Source organism: Callithrix jacchus, chromosome 1, assembly GCF_049354715.1.
Source record: "Callithrix jacchus isolate 240 chromosome 1, calJac240_pri, whole genome shotgun sequence".
Taxonomy (NCBI): Eukaryota; Metazoa; Chordata; class Mammalia; order Primates; family Cebidae; genus Callithrix; species Callithrix jacchus.
The window spans coordinates 199,236,820-199,254,484 of NC_133502.1; the positions used below are offsets into that span (position 1 = coordinate 199,236,820).

Here is a 17,665-nt window from a genome sequence, read left to right on the forward strand (position 1 = left end):
TTCAGGAAACCCATCTCACATGCAAGGACACACATAGGCTCAAAATAAAGGGATGGAGGAAGATTTATCAAACAAATGGAGAGCAACGAAAAGCAGGAGTTGCAATCCTAGTCTCTGATAAAATGGACTTTACACCAACAAAGATCAAAAGAGACAAAGAAGGGAATTACATAATGGTAAAAGTATAAATGCATCAAGAAGAGCTAATAATCCTAAATATATATACACCCAAATATAGGAGCACCCCGGTACATAAAGCAAGTTCTTAATGACCTACAAAGAGACTTAGACTCCAATACACTAATAGTGGGAGACTTTAACACTCCACTGTCAATATCAGACAGATCAACAAGACAGAAAATTAACAAGGATATCCAGGACTTGAACTCAGATCTGGAACAAGCAAACCTAATAGACATCTACAGAAATCTCCACCCTAAATCCACAGAGTATATATTCTTCTCAGTACCACATCGCACCTACTCTAAAATTGACCACATAATTGGAAGTAAATCACTCCTCAGCAAATCAAAAGAACGGAAATCATAACAGTCTCTCAGACTACAGGGCAATCAAATTAGAACTCAGGATTAAGAAACTCAGAACCGCACAGCCTTATGGAAACTGAACAACTGGCTCCTGAATGTCAACTGGATAAACAATGAAATGAAGGCAGAAATAAAGATGTTCTTTGAAACCAACGAGAACGAATACACAACTTACCAGAATCTCTGGGACACATTTAAAGCAGTGTCTAGAGGGAAATTTATAGCAATAAATGCACACATGAGAAACGAGGAAAGATCTAACATTGACACTCTATCATCAGAATTGAAAGAGCTAGAGAAGTAAGATCAAAATACCTGAAAAGCTAGCAGAAGACAAGAAATAACTAAGATTAGAGCAGAACGGAAAGAGATAGAGACACAAAAATCTTTTTAAAAAATCAATCTAGGAGCTGTTTTGAAAAGATCAACAAAATAGACCACTAGCTAGATTAATAAAAAAGAAAAGAGAGAAGAATCAAATTGATGCAATAAAAAATGATAAAGGGGACATCACCACTGATTCCACTGAAATACAAACTTCAATCAGAGATTACTACAAACAACTCTATGCACATAAACCAGCAAACTTGAAAGAAAAAAATAAATTCCTGGAAACTTGCACCCTCCCAAGCCTAAACCAGGAAGAAGTTGAAACCTTGACTAGACCAATAACAAGGGCTGAAGTTGAGGCAGCAATTAATAGCCTACCAACCAAAAAACATCCAGGTCCAGATGGGTTCACAGCCAAATTCTATCAGACGAACAAAGACGAGCTGCTACCATTCCTTCTGAAATGATTCCAAACAATCCACAAAGAGGGAATCCTTCCCAATCATTTTATGAGACCAACATTATCCTGATACCAAAACCCAGCAGATATGCAACAAAAAAAGAAAACTTCAGGCCAATCTCCATGATGAACATAGATGCAAAAATCTTCAATAAAATACTGGCAAACCGATTGCAACAGCACATCAAAAAGCTTATCCATCATGATCAAGTAGGCTTCATTCCAGGGATGCAAGGCTGGTTCAACATATGCAAGTCTATAAACCTAATCGACCGCATAAAAAAAAAACAAAGACAAAAACCACATTATTATGTCAACAGATGCAGAGAAGGCCTTCGACAAAGTTCAAAAGCACTTTATGCTAAAAATTCAACTAGATATCTAAGGAATGTATCTCAAAATAATAAAAGCTATTACAACAAACCCATAGCCAATATAATACTGAATGGGCAAAAACTAGAAGTATTCCCTTTGAAATCTGGCACTAGACAAGGATGCCCTCTCTCACACTCCTATTCAATATAGTATTGGAAGTTCTAGCCAGAGCAATTAGCAAGAAAAAAAACATAAAGGTATTCAATTAGGAAAAGAGGAAGTCAAACTGTCTCTATTTACAGACAACATGATTGCATATTTAAAAGACCCTATCATCTCATCCCAAAATATCCTTAAACTGATATGCAACTTCAGCAAAGTCTCAGGATACAAAATCAGTGTGCAGAAATCACTAGCATTTCCATATACCAATAACCGACTAACAGAGAGCCAAATCATGAGCAAACTCCCATTCACAATTGCTACAAAGAGAATAAAATACCTAGGAATACAACTAACAAAGGATGGAAAGGAGCTCTTCAAGGAGAACTACAAACCACTGATCAAGGAAATAAGAGAGGACACAAACAGATGAAGAAACATTCCATGCTGATGGTTAGGAAGAATCAATATCATGAAAATGGCCACACTGCCCAAAGTAATTTGTAGATTCAATGCTATCCCCCCATCAAGCCACCAATGACCTTCACAGAACTGGAAAAAAACACCTTAAATTTCATATGGAACCAAAAGAGAGCCTGCAAAGCCAAGACAATCCTAAGCAAAAAGAACAAACCTGGAGGCATCACACTACCTGATTTCAAACTATACTACAAGACTACAGTAATCAAACAGCATGGTACTGGTACCAAAACAGAGATATAGACAAGTGGAGCAGAACAGAAGCCCTGGAGGCAATGCCACACATCTACAACTATCTGATTTTTGACAAACCTGACAAAAAAAAGCAATAGGGAAAGGATTCCCTGTTTAATAGTGTTGTGAAAACTGGCTAGCCATGTGCAGAAAGCAGAAACTGGACACCTTCCTGACACCTTACACTAAAATTAACTCCAGATGGATTAAAGACTTAAAACATAAGAACTAACACCATAAAAAATCCTAGAACAAAACCTAGGCAAAACCATTCAGGATATAGGCATAGGCAATGACTTCATGACTAAAACACCAAAAGCATTAGCAACAAAAGCCAAAACAGACAAATGGGATCTAATTAAACTCCAGAGCTTCTGTACAGCAAAAGAAACTATCATTTGAGTGAACCAGCAACCAACAGAATGGGAAAAAAATTTTGTAATCTACCATTTGACAAAGGGCTAATATCCAGAATCTACAAAGAACTAAAATAGATTTACAAGAAAAAAACAAACAAACCCATCCAAAAGTGGGCAAAGGATATGAACAAACACTTTTCAAAAGAAGACATATGTGAAGCCAACAAACATATGAAAAAATGCTCATCATCACTGATTATTAGATAAATGTAAATCAAAACCATGTTGAGATACCACCTCATGCCAGTTAGAATGACAATCACTAAAAAATCTGGAGACAAGCCGGGCATGGTGGCTCATGCCTGTAATCCCAGCACTTTGGGAGGCCAAGGTGGGTGGATCACAAGGTCAAGAGATCGAGACCATCCTGGACAACATGGTGAAACCCCATCTCCACTAAAAATACAAAAATTAGCCGGGCATGGTGGCACACGCCTGTGGTCCCAGCTACTCGGTAGGCTGAGGCAGAAGAATCACTTGAAACCAGGAGGCAGAGGTTGCGATGAGCCTGGATTACACCACTGCACTCCAGCCTGGTGGCAGAGCAAGACTCCCATCTCAAAAAAAAAAAAATCTGGAGATAACAGATGCTGGAGAGGATGTGAAGAAATAGGAATACTTTTACACTGTTGGTGGGAGTGTAAACTACTGTAACCAGTGTGGCGATTCTTCAAAGATCTAGAACCAGAAATACCCTTTTACCCAGCAATCTCATTACTGGGTATATACCCAAAGGATTATAAATCATTCTACTATAAAGACACATGCACACATATGTTTATTGTGACACTGTTCACAATAGCAAAGACTTGGAACCAATCCAAATGCCCATCAATAACAGCCTGGATAAAGAAAATGTGGCACATATATACCATGGAATACCATGCAGCCATAAAAAGAATGAGTTCATGTCCTTTGAAGGGACATGGATAAAGCTGGAAACCATCATTGTCAGCAAATTAACACAGGAACAAAAAACCAAACACCGCATATTCTCACTCATAAGTGGGATTTCAACAATGAGAATACACGGATACAGGGAGGGGAACATCACACACCAGGGCTTGTTGGGGGATGAGGGACTAGGGGAGAGATAGCATTAGGAGAAATATCTAATGTAGATAACAGGTTGACGGGTGCAGCAAACCACTATGGCACGTGTATACCTATGTAACAAACCTGTGTTCTGCACAACATGTACCCCAGAACTTTAATTTTTAAAAAAAAATTTGCGGAGAGATTCAAGATGGCTGATTACTAGCAGCTCAAGATTGTAGCTCCCAGTGAAAACACAAGAGGATGCCACACTTTCGGACGAATTTTTGTTGCTCATGGACCAGGAGATTCCCAGTGGAGGAGCCCACGGGTCGCCAGTGCGACTCTTGTGGCTGGCGCAGCGCTTTTGCCAGTGCCTCGGTGCAGTGGTTCTTGGTGCAGAGTAAACGGGACTGGGTCCCCTTTTGGTCGATGTTTCAAGCTCCGGGAAGACAGAGTCACCTATTCAGCTGATTGAAAAGGAGACTCAAGAAGGAAGCCAGACCAGAGATTCCCAGGCAGAAAAGCACCATGAATTTTAATGCCACTGTTTTAGCTGGCGCAGTAGGTTGCTCAGATTCTCATGCTGGGAATTAACAAGCTAGACGTCCACTCAGAGACCTAATTTGAAAGTCAGTAATTACAAAGACGACAGGTGGATAAATTTACAATGATGGGAAGAAACCAGCATAAAAAGCCTGAGAATACCCAAAATCAGAGTGCCTCTCCCTCTACAGGGGATCACAGTTCCTCATCAACAAGGGTACAAGGCCTGATGGAGAACGAGTGTGTTCCATTAACAGAATTAGGCTTCAGAAGGTAGATAATAAGAAACTTCTCAGAGTTAAAAGAACATTTTCTAGCCTAATGTAAAGAAACTAAGAACCTTGAAAAAAGGGTTGATGAAATCCTAACGAAAATAGACAATTTTGAGAGGAATATACGTGAATTAATGGAACTGAAGAACACAATATGAGAACGCCATGAACTATGCACAGGTTTTAACAGTTGAATTGATCAAGCAGAAGAAAGAATAACAGAGGTCAAAAACCAATTTAATGAAATGAAACAAGAAGACAAGATTAGAGAAGACAGAGTAAAAAGGAATGAACAAACTCTCCAAGAAATATGGGACTGTGTGAAAAGACCTAATTTACGTTTGATAGGTGTACCTAAATGTCATGAAGAGAATTAATCCAAGCTGGAAAATATTCTTCAGGATATTATTCATGAAAACTTTCCTAATCTAGTAATGCAGGACAATACTCAACTCCAGGTAATACAGAGAACACCACAAAGATATTCCTCAAGTAGAGCAACCCCAAGACACATAATCGTTAGATTCACCAGGGTTGAAATAAAGGAGAAAACTCTAAGGGCAGCTAGAGAGAAAGGTCATGTTACCCACAAAGGGAAGCCTATCAGACTCGCAGCAGATCTCTCAGCAGAAACCCTACAAACTAGAAGAGAGTGGGGGGTCAATATTCAATACCTCAAAGAAAAGAATTTTCAACCCAGAATCTCATATCCAGCCAAACTAAGCTTCATAAATGAAGGAAAAATAAAATTTTTTTCAAATAAGCAAGCACTCAAGAGATTTCATCACCACCAGGCCTGCTTTACAAGAGCTTCTGAAAAAAGCACTATACACAGAAAGGAACAACCAATATCAGTCATCCCAAAAATTTACCAAAAGGTAAAGAGTATCTCCATAATAAAGAATCTATATCAACTAATAGGCAAAATAGCCAGCGAGCATTAAACAACATTAAACTCACAAATATCAATATTAATCCTAAATTTAAATGGATTAAACGCCCCAATCAAAGACACAGACAGGCAAATTGAATAAAAAGTCAAAATCCATCGGTACACTGTATCCAGATCCATCTCGTAAGCAAGGACACACAAAGACTAAAAGGGTTGGTGGAAGACTTATCAATCAAATGGAGAGCAAAAAAAAAAAACAACAGGAGTAGTAACTTTCGTCTCTGACAAAATAGACTTTAATAGTAACAAAGACTAAAAGAAACAAAGAAGGACATTATATAATGGTAAAAGAATCGATGCAACAACAGGAGTCAATGATCATAAATATATGTGCACCCAATATAGGAATACCCAGATATGTAAGACAAGTTCTTAATGACTTATAAAGAGACTTGGACTCCCGCACAATAATAACGGGAGACTTTGACACCACATTGTTAGTATTCAATGGATCAATGAGATAGAAAATTAACAGGGACATCTATGATTTGAACTCAGACCTGGAACAAGTAAACTCAGCGAATATTTATAGAACTCTCTACCCCAGGTCCACAGAACATACATTTTTCTCAGTATCACATTACACCTATTTTGAAAATGACCACATAATTGGAAGTAAATCACTCTTCAGCATTTGCATAGCATTTCACAGACTTAAATGAAATATTGGTTGGCTGTTTGTTTCTTATTTTCTTCCCTTATTCCTTCCTGTCTCCACTGTTAAGCACAATTATCAGCATAAAGGAGGTTTCTGATACCTATTTTTGGATTGCATTCCAGCCTGGGCAATAGAGCAAGACTCCTGTTCTCTCTCCCCCTTTCTCTTTCTCTTTCTTTAAAAAAAAAAAAAATGTGCTTGATTTGCAAACTGGAAGAGATAAATCACTATAAAATTCATAGTCTTCAATGCTTTACTTCAATCTAAAGATTGGAGATCACTGATTTTACAAAATAGAGTTGTAATTATATCATACTTTTTTTTTTTTTTTGAGACAGAGTTGTTGCCCTGTGGCCCAGCCTAGAGTGCAGTGCAGCCTCTGCCTCCCAGATTCAATCAATTCTCCTGCCTCAGCCTCCCAAGTAGTTGGGATTACAGGTGCATGGGCACCATGCCTAGCTAGTTTTTGTATTTTTTTAGTACAGATGGGTTTTCACCATGTTGGCCAGGCTGGATCGACCCATCTCAGCCTCTCAAAGTGCTAGGATTACAGGTGTGAGCCACCGTGCCTGGCTCAAAGCTCCATACTTTTATATTGAAAAGTCAATGCTTTTAAGTTTCTTCTGCTCACAATCAAATAAGATCTGTACTTTAATTTCCAAAATTTTTAGCCCAGTGAGAGTTCTGATCAATCCATCTTAAAATCAATGATAACCAATTTCTCTGTGGCTGTTCAGTGAAAAAATATCTTCTAGTGATGAAATGCAAAAGTCTAACAGATAACATTTGCCATTTTCAAAGAGTTACTACTCACTACTTCCCTGAAAAAGAGATAAATGATATTATTGACATTTTGCAGAAGTAAATAGTAAATTATTTAAAAGAATTTCTCAGGGACAGAGATCCATAATTTCAGAATTGTGACTACAATTCATTATGAAATTTTAGCCAAAGCAATTTAAGATCCCATTTCCCTTTGAAAGCATAAAATGTCAGTGAGGTTCATCTAAATTACTATGATTTCATTATCCTCATTCAAGCTACAAATCTTTCAAGACAAGACTATTCTAGTTTATTTCATCAATCACAAGAATCCTACACGCCTATTTAAATAACTCAGTGTTCAGGGATTAACTGTAACTGCAATATACTATCCCTGTAACCATCACTGTTAAACACTTATCAAGTGTTCATGCCCTACTTCTATCAGGAGTGTGCCTCTATCATTTGTATCAGTAGCAAAGCTAATATGAAAAATGATCTCAAATGTTATTTTGCTCTACAGAAAACTATAAAAAGAGAAAAGTGAAACATTAAAAAATACCATAAATTCTATTTTATAGTATGACATAAATGCAAAGGTTTAATAGACTAGCACTACAGCAAAACATTTTATAAATCCTGACAGAATTCTATCTACTGTTCTAGCATTAAAAAATAAAAATTAGAATGGAGTTATTTTAAGTGATTTCCAAGGACTCACATAAACTTGAGGCAAAGGGATAGAAAAAAATATTCCATGCAAATGGACACCAAAAGCAAGCAGGAGTAGCTACTCTTGTATCAGACAAAACAAACTTTAAAGCAATAGCAGTTTTAAAAGACAAAGAGGGGCATTATATAATGATAAAAGGACTGGTCCAACAGGAAAATATCACAATTCTAAATATATATGCACCTAACATTGGAGCTCCCAAATTTATAAAACAATTACTACAATTGAGATAGACAGCAACACAATAATAATGAGGAACTTTACTAATCCAGTAGATGGATAAATTCCTGAAAATATACAACCCTCCCAGATTAAACCAGGAAAATATAGAATCTCTGAACAGACCAACAACAAACAGCAAGATTGAAATGGTAATTTTAAAACTTTCAAGAAAAAAAAGTCCAGGACCAGGCAGATTCACAGCTGAATTCTATCAGACACTCAATGAAGAATTGGTACCAATCCTACTGACAGTATTCCAAAAGATGGAGAAAGATGGAATCCTGCCTAAATAATTTTACGAAGCCAGTATCACCTAATACCAAAACTGGAGAAGGACATAGCAAAAAAAGAAAACTACAGACCAATATCCCTGATAAAAACAGAAGCAAAAATCCTCAACAAAATACTAGCAAACTGAATCCAACAGTATATCAAAAAGATAATCCACCATGACCAAGTGGGTTTCATATCAGGGATGAGGATATTTAACATATGTAAGTCAATAAATGTGATACACCACATAAACAGAATTAAAAGCAAACACCACACGATCATCTCAATAGATGCAGAAAAAGCATCTGACAAAATCCAGCATCTCTTTATGATTAAAAACCTCAGCAAAATCAGCATAGAAGTGACACACCTTAACATAATAAAAGCCATCTTCGACAAACCCAGAGCCAACATTATACTTAACAGGGAAAAGTTGAAAGCATTTCCCCTGTGAACTGGAACAAGACAAGGATACCCACTTTAACCAAATCTATTCAACATAGTACTGGAAGTCCCAGTGACAGCAATCAGACAAGAGAAAAAAATAAATCACATCCAAATCAGTAAGGAGGAAGTCAAACTGTCATTGTTTGTTGATGATATGATCATATACCTAGAGAACCCTAAAGATTCATCATCCAAAAAGCTCCTAGAACTGGTAAATGAATTCAGCAAAGTTTTAGGATATAAAATTAATGTGCATAGATCAGTAGTTCTGCTATAAACTAACAGTGACTAAGCTGAGAACCAAATCAACTCAACCCCCTTCACAATAGCTACAGAAAAAAATAAAATACTGGTGTTCACAGCCGCCACCACACCGCCGTCCCTCTCCAACACCAGTACCGCCTCTCACTCAGAGCTCTAGCCAAAGGAGAGGTGGGTAAGTAAGGTGGTCTCTATACCATGGCTGGTACAAAGCAGACTGCCCGCAAATCTAACAGTGGTAAAACACCCAGGAAACACCTGGATACACTCACAAGAGGGCACCTCTACTGGAGGGGTGAAGAAACCTCATCATTACAGGCCTGGTACTGCGGCACTCGGTGAAATTAGATGTTATCAGAAGTCCACTGAACTTCTGATTCACAAACTTCCCTTCCAGCGTCTGGTACAAGAAATTGCTCAGGACTTTAAAACAGATCTGTGCTTCCAGAGCACAGATGTCAGTGCTTTGCATGAGGCAAGTGAGGCCAACCTGGTTGGACTTTTTGAAGACACCAACCTTCGCACTATCCAAGCCAAATGTGTAACAATTATGCCAAAAGACATCCAGCTAGCACCCCGCACACATGGAGAATGTGCTTAAGAATCCACTATGGCCAAGGCAGGTGGATCATGAGGTCAAGAGATCGAGACCATCCTGGTCAACATGGTGAAACTCCATCCCTACTAAAAATACAAAAAATTAGCTGGGCATGGTGGCACATGCCTGTAATCCCAGCTACTCAGGAGGCTGAGTCAGGAGAATTGCCTGAACCCAGGAGGCAGAGGTTGCAGTGAGCTGAGATCATGCCATTGCACTCCAGCCAGGGAAACAAAAGCAAAACTCCGTCTCAAAAAAAAAAAATCCACTATGACGGAAAACATTTCATTTAAAAAAAAAAAACTTCTCTTCTTCCTGTTATTGGTCATTCTGAACATTAATTTTTTTTCCATGGGGTCAAAAGGTACCTAAATACATGATTGCGAGTGGAAAAATAGGGGAGAGAAATCAGGTATTGGCAGTTTTTCCATTTTCATTTGGTGTGAATTTTTAATATAAATGCGGAGACATAAAGCATTAATCCAAGTTAAAATGTTTCAGTGAATAAGTTTCAGTGATTCAACTTTATAATAATTATAAATAAATCTGTTAAATTTTTCTGAAAAAAAATAAAAATAAAAATACTTAGGAATATACCTAACCAAGGAGGTGAAAAACCTCTGCAAGGAAAACTACAAAACACTGCTGAAAGAAATCACAGAGATGACATAAACAAATGGAAACACATCCCATATTCATGGATGGGTAGAATCAATATTGTGAAATGACTATATTGCCTACAAATTCAACACAATTCCCATCAAAATATCACCATAATTCTTCACAGAACTAGAAAAAAAAATCCTAAAATTTATATGAAACCAAAAAAGAGCCCACACAGCCACAGTAAGACTAAGAAGAACAAATCTGAAGGTGTCACATTACTGACTTCAAACTATACTCTAATGTCATAGTTACAAAACAGCATGGGTACTGATATAAAAATAGGAACACAGACCAACAGAACAAAATGGAGAACCCAAAAATAAACCCAAATACTTACAGCTAACTGTTCTTTGGCAAAGCAAACAAAAACAAAGTGGGGAAAGGACAACCTATTCAACAAATGGTGCTGGGATAATTGCCAAGCCACATATAGAATGAAACTGGATCCTCATCTCTCATCTTATACAAAAATCAACTTAAGATGGATCAAAGACTTAAATCTAAGATCTGAAACCATAAAGATTCTAGAAGATAACATCAGAAAAACCCTTCTAGATATTGGCTTAGGCAAAGACTTCATGACCAAGAACCCAAACACAAATGCAACAACAAAATAAGATACACACATAGGACTTAATTAAACTTAAAAGCTTCTGCATAGCAAAAGAAATAATCAGCAGAGGTCAGGCACAGTGGCTTGCACCTGAAATCCCAGCACTGTGGGAGGCTGAAACAAGCGGATCACTTGAGGTCAGGAATTCAAAACCAGCCTGGCCAACATGGTGAAATCCTGTCTCTACCAAAAATACAAAAATTAGCTGGGGGTCGTGGCACACACTTGTAATCCCAGCTACTATGGAGGCTAAGGCAGGGTTCTGCTTGAACCTGGGAGGCAGAAGTTACTGTGAGCCAAGATTGCACCACTGCACTTCAGCCTGAGTGACAGAATGAGACTCTTGTCTTTTAAAAGAAAAAGAAAATAAATAATCAGCCCAGTTAACAGACAATCCAGAGACTAGGAAAAAATCTTCACAATCTATACATCTGACAAAAGACTAATATTCAGAATCTACAAAGAGCTAAAACAAATCGGCAAGAAAAAAAACAAACAATCCCATCAAAAAATGGGCTAAAGACACGAATAGGCAATTCTCAAAAGAAAATAAACAAACGGCAAACAAGCATATGGAAAAATGCTCAACATCACTAATTATTGGGGAAATGCAAATCAAAACCACAATGCAATACTATCTCACTCCTGGAAAAATGGCCATGATAAAAAAAAATAATAGATGTTGGCAAAATAATAGTGAAAAGGGAACATTTTTACACTGTTGGTGGGAATGCAAACCAGTACAACCACTGGGAAAACAGTACGGAGATTCCTTAAAGAACTAAAAGTAGATCTACCGTTTGATCACTACAATATATTTAGGTGTGGGTTTAATTATTCTGCTTTGTAAATGTTGAGATTTTCTATAAGTTTAAGTCTTTCAATAATTTTAGAAAATTCTCAATGATTATCTCTTCCAATATTGTCTCTCCTGCATTTTCTTGACTTGCTTTCTGGGATTCTGACTAAAGACCTATATTAAACCTTCATATTCCATTTCTCTTAACCTCTCTGTCATATACTCCATTTCTCTGCTTCTGTGCTACATTCTATGTAATTTCTAGTTCATTAATTCTCTCTGAAGCTAGTTTTAATCTATTTAACCAATCTGTTGAGGTTTTTATTCCAACAACTATATTATTCATGTACAGACATTCTATTTGGTTCATTTTCAAATCTTCTTGGTCATATCTGATATTCGCTTGCTGCTTGCTCATTTTTGTGAGTTCATCTCTTATTTATTTAAAAATTTTATACAAAGTCATTTAATATTCTATACCTGATCCCTTCAATATCTTAACTTCTTGGGATCTGTTGTATTTTTCAGCCAACTCTTAATAATGATTTGTTTCCTTCTATATTTGATGATCTTGGATTTTGACTTTAAATCTAGTTGATCTTAAACAGATAATCCTAGGTGGTAAATGAGGAATGTTTTCCTTCAGAGAGAGAATTTATATTTGCTTCTTCCAGAAACTATGGGCTCTATCAACTTTCTCTGGCTCCCTTCAACCGTCCCTGGCTTAAGGCTGGAATTTCATATTCAGCTTTCTTATCTTGTTACCTACCTGAGGCTTAGACTCCCAACTGGAAAGTCTGATACATGCTGATACATGTGCCTCCATGGCTACCTTTCATGTGTGATTATCTTTTACTGTTCCAGTCTTAGTTCATAATGTTTAGCTGTAATTTTGTCATTGTTATTATTTTGATTTTCTTTACTTTTAATAAATGTTGTATGATTTCACTTGCCCCTCTGTAGTCCATCATCCATACTATAACCAAAGTGGTCTTTCCTCAGGACATAATCTAGTATTTGACACAATGGGTCATTCCTTCCTTCACTTAGCTTCTAGGATATCACGTTCTCCAGTTTTTTTCTCTTACCACATTGGCTGTTCCTCCTCAGGCTCCTTTGCTGATTTCTCACCTTTTCCTAAATTCTGAATGTTGAAGTGCCACAAGACTCAGTCCTCAGCCTTCTCTCTTCTATTCAAACACTTTCTGGCCGGGCACGGTGGCTCACACCTATAATCCCAGCACTTTGGGAGGCCGAGGTGGGTGGATAACGAGGTCAAGAGATCGAGACCATCCTGGTCAACATGGTGAAACCCCATCTCTACTAAAAATACAAAAATTAGCAGGGCATGGTGGCACGCACCTGTAGTCCCAGCTACTCGGGAGGCTGAGGCAGGAGAATTGCTTGAACCCAGGAGGCGGAGGTTGCAGTGAGCCGAGATCACGCCATTGCACTCCAGTCTGGGTAACAAGAGCGAAACTCCATCTCAAAAAAAAAACTGCTACCTTTTCTTCCTTTTCTTTTTTTTTTTTTTTTGAGACAGACTCTTGCTCTGTTGCCTAGGCTGGAGTGCAGTGACATGTCTCGGCTCACTGAAACGTCCTCCTCCTGGGTTCAAGTGATTCTCCTGCCTCAGCCTCTGAAGTAGCTTGGACAACAGACACCCACCACCACACCCAGCTAATTTTGTATTTTTAGTAGAGATGGGGTTTCACCATGTTGGCCAGGCTGGTCTCAAACTCCTGACCTCAAGTGATATTCCCGCCTTGGCCTCCCAAAGTGCTGGGATTACAGGCGTGAGCCACTGCGCCCAGCCCCTCTGTTTCATTTTGTATCTCCTTACCTTACTTTGTTTCTTCGATAACACTTAAGAGTACTGAAAATATACTGTATATTTGTTTGTTTCCTGCAACAGAATGAAAACCACAGAAGGCAGGGACTATGTCATGATCACTTCTAGATCCCCAGTGTCTACAACAGCACTTGACATGCAGTAGGTACTTAATAGATACGTCATCCCCCTGTGAAAAGCCATTCAATGGTTCCCCATCACCTCTTAGGTACATTCCAATCTATTTAACACGAGTTATAAAACCCGTTGTGAAAAAAAAAAAAACCCGTTGTGATGTGGTTCCTGCCTCAACTGGAACCACTGGCTTCACACTCTCAATGCTAGACCTGAAATGTTCTTCCATATCCTTTCCTTCTCATACCTAACCAACTCTTATTTTCAGCTCTCACCTTAAATATTACTTCAGAGAGGCTTTTTAAAAATCATTCAACTAGGTTTACTATGATTAATCTCCTTGCCCTATTTTCTCATAGTAGTTTGTCTTTTCTCTAACATGAAGTATTATTTTTGTAATTACTCAGTATGTTGGCCCTGACAAAATACATATACCTTGAAAGCAGTGACTATGTCTGATTTGTATACCATTATATCTCTTGTATCTAACACAATATTTGATACATAAGGCATACTAAAATACTTACAGAATTCCCAAATGAATCATGAAAATTTGCACTCACACAAAAAGGTGAATTAGGCAATTAGATCACCTTGAAAATACTAAAGCATCATGATTAAGTACTTTGAATACAAATAATGAGGAAAAAAACTGCATGGAAAACAAAATTATACAGTACATTGAAAAGAGAAGAGGAAATATAAGCACCCTCTTTCAGGCTAATGAAAAATGGCTTCCTAGAGGACTATCCATAACCACAATTACACTGTACCAATGCTTTTAACTTCTCCATCATAGATGCATTGTAAAAGTATAGGTGTTTGAACAAAACAAAAGGTATTTTTCTGTTTCTGATGTGTAAAGGTGAGTTTCAGAGATACCGTCATGAGAGTAGTTGGTGCTGGTATTTCTGAGAGGGCAAGATAAACTCACAATAAGAACAGTGAAAATACAGTCCCAAACCAATTGCCACTGCCAGGGTAAAGTACTACTGCTGAAGTGAAACTGACAAGCAGAACGGAAACAAGAATGAGCATGCACTTGTCCTACTTCTTGACTTCCATTCTCTAAGCACCTTGTACTGGTAGAAGGGAGTAGCCGAAAAAAAGAAATGTAGTTTGTCCAGTCCCCCACCAGTAACATGAAGAGAATAGAAGAGTAGGTTTAGAGCTGACAAACAATAGCTAAACAGCCAGCTCACAAACCTTACTGTTAAAAATTGCCAAAAGCACAAAAGTGGTCTTGACTTCTGACATGAAAGTCAATTACTTCATCAGGGGAAGGCTTTTCAAGTGTTTTAAGATAGACAGAAATGGGCCAGCACAGTGGCTCACTCATGCCTGTACTTTGGGAGACCGAGGCAGATGGGTTGCTTAAGTTCAGGCATTTGAGACCAGCCTGGGCAACATGGCAAAACCCTGTCTCCACAAAAAATACAAAAATTTGGCAGGTGTGGTGGTGTGTACCCGTAGTCCCAGCTGCTTACAAGGCTGAGGCAGGAGGATCACTTGAGCCCAGGAGGCAGAGGTTGTAGTGACCTGAGACGCAGCCACTGTACTCCAGCCTGGGTGACAGAGCCAGACTCTGCTTCAAAATAATAAGAAGAATAAGATAGACAAAAATATGCACAAATAGAATCTATAGAAATATTTTAAAATAAAATATTTTTTGAAAGTTTTTTGCTCAATGAATGACCTTACATTGAAAATATTTATTTGTCATCCCTTTCTTACTATCACCGACAATGTCAATGATGCTATGAACTTGCCACAGATAACCTGATTGACTTGAGGAAAGAGAAATTAATATAGCATAAATTTAAATCAAAACTCTTCTAAATTTCTGGGATTCCTTGATATAAGGTAAGTATAATTCTTGGCAAAGCAAATAAGAAATCCAGTAATTTGCTTTATAACCATAAACCAATTGTGTGAATCAATTGTAAGAACTGCTTAATAACTATTATCATCAAAACCAAAGATAAATCCAAAGAAGATATACAAATAGCAACAAGCACATAAAATGATGTTCAACATCATTAGTTGATTTGCATCAACTAATGCAAATCAAAATCACAGTAAATATACCTTACACCTACTACACTGTCTATAATTTTTAAAATGGAAAATAAAAAGTGTTGGTGAGGTTATGGAGAAAATGGAACCCTTGTAGATTGCTGATGGGAATGTGAAACAATGCAGCTACTGTAGAAAAAAGCCTGACAGGTCCTAAAAGAGTCAAACAGAGAACTGCTATGTAAGTCAGCAATTCCACACCTAGATATATACCCAAAAGTGAAACTCAAACAAATACATGTACATACATGTTCATGACAGCATTATTCACAATAGCCAAAAGGTAAAAACAGCCCAAATGTCCATCAATGAATGAATGAATAAATGAATTGTAGCATACACACATAAAGAAATATTCAGCAACAAAAATTAATGTAGTACACTATAATGTACATAAACCTCCAAAACATTATGCTAAGCACAAGATACCAGATTAAATCATCACATACTGCATGTCTCTGTTTATATTAAATAGCCAGAATAAGTAAATATACAGAATGCAGACTGGTGGTTGCCAGGGGCTGATGGAAGAGGAAATGGGGAGCAAATGTTTAAGGCATATGGGATTTCCTTTTGGGTCAATGAAAATGTTTTGGAATTATAGGTGGCTGTTGTATAATATTATAAATACACTAAATCCCATGAATTGTTCACTTTAAAGTGGTTAATTTTGAGTAATGTCAATTTTACCTCAATTTTTAAGTGTTAAACTTTTTTTATTAAATAATATTTTTAACTTAAGGTTGAAATCGGATAAATGTCAAAGATCTTACAAGATACCACATCAAGTTTCAGAAAATACTCTTTAATTTTAGTGACTTTTCACTAAACTCAAGACTTTTGTTTGTCCAATTTGATTTTATTTCAATTTTTAAAGAAAGTAACCATTTATTAATTTTTATATTATAATGACATTAACATATTGCATTATAGATAGTTGTTATATTTTTGTCTGTATTAGCAGTATTCCATGATTTTTCACCCCAAACACTCTGAACATCTGAACAATACTACAGAGTGCATTGAGAATAGTGGCTCACTCCAACAATAATTATCAAAAAGCTAGGTATATCTATCTAACAAGATATACTAGAATACCTCAAGGAACCCCAGATAATTCTCATCCCTCTCCTCTCCCTACATTACACACCCTCCATCATCTCACCTGACCCTACAACTGCTATCAATCTTGAGAACCAATTTCTATAAATTATATATTCCAACACAAAAAATTAAAGTAAAAACAAATGTGTTTATGTACTATTTGGGGGCAGGGGAGGGAGGCACAAGAAGGGAAGTGACCAATAGCCATCATCAGATTCTCAAAGAGGAATAGGACTCCCTGCCAAAAGTGAAGATTCCTACTATACTCGATGAGGCTCATTCATATACAGTACAGTTCTCTAGGTTAACAACTTAATAATCTACAGCAGAAACCAACTATTACTCTCATAAGCTGAAAAGACAATAGAAACAATATACATAAGTAAGACATGGATATGCTCCCTATGTCCCCAGAAAAAAAAAATAAGAAAAATTTTAATCTACCAAAGTTTCCATATGAAATTAAACTGCACCAAAATGTACCAAAGAGGATACTTTATGATAACTGAAAGGGATATTAAAGAAATAGTAACATATTGTGCTTAGAGCATTTGGTCCTAAAGTGCTAGAACACTATCAAAAGGGATTCCTTGATTATACATTTCCATATTCTCTTCACACACACATATTCACATAATCCATCTTTCAAAGAACTAGATCAAATATAAGAGTTCCCAAATGAAAAACAGCTATAAGGAAATCTGCACTTCCTAGCCGAGCTCTGGAAATGTCAT

The 17,665-nt window shown here is 37.2% G+C and overlaps 1 protein-coding gene and 1 pseudogene across 5 annotated transcripts in view; both read right to left on the minus strand.

Annotated features, from left to right (window-relative positions):
* LOC144581398 (uncharacterized) overlaps positions 1-9,581 on the minus strand; it is a 59,022-nt pseudogene extending 49,441 nt beyond the window's left edge. Inside the window, exon 1 of the transcript XR_013532092.1 lies at positions 9,426-9,581. The product of XR_013532092.1 is annotated as an uncharacterized LOC144581398 (transcript). The remainder of the gene's footprint in view (positions 1-9,425) is intronic.
* TTC28 (tetratricopeptide repeat domain 28) overlaps positions 1-17,665 on the minus strand; it is a 708,603-nt gene that overhangs the window by 572,549 nt on the left and 118,389 nt on the right. The gene's annotated exons all lie outside the window — the stretch shown is intronic.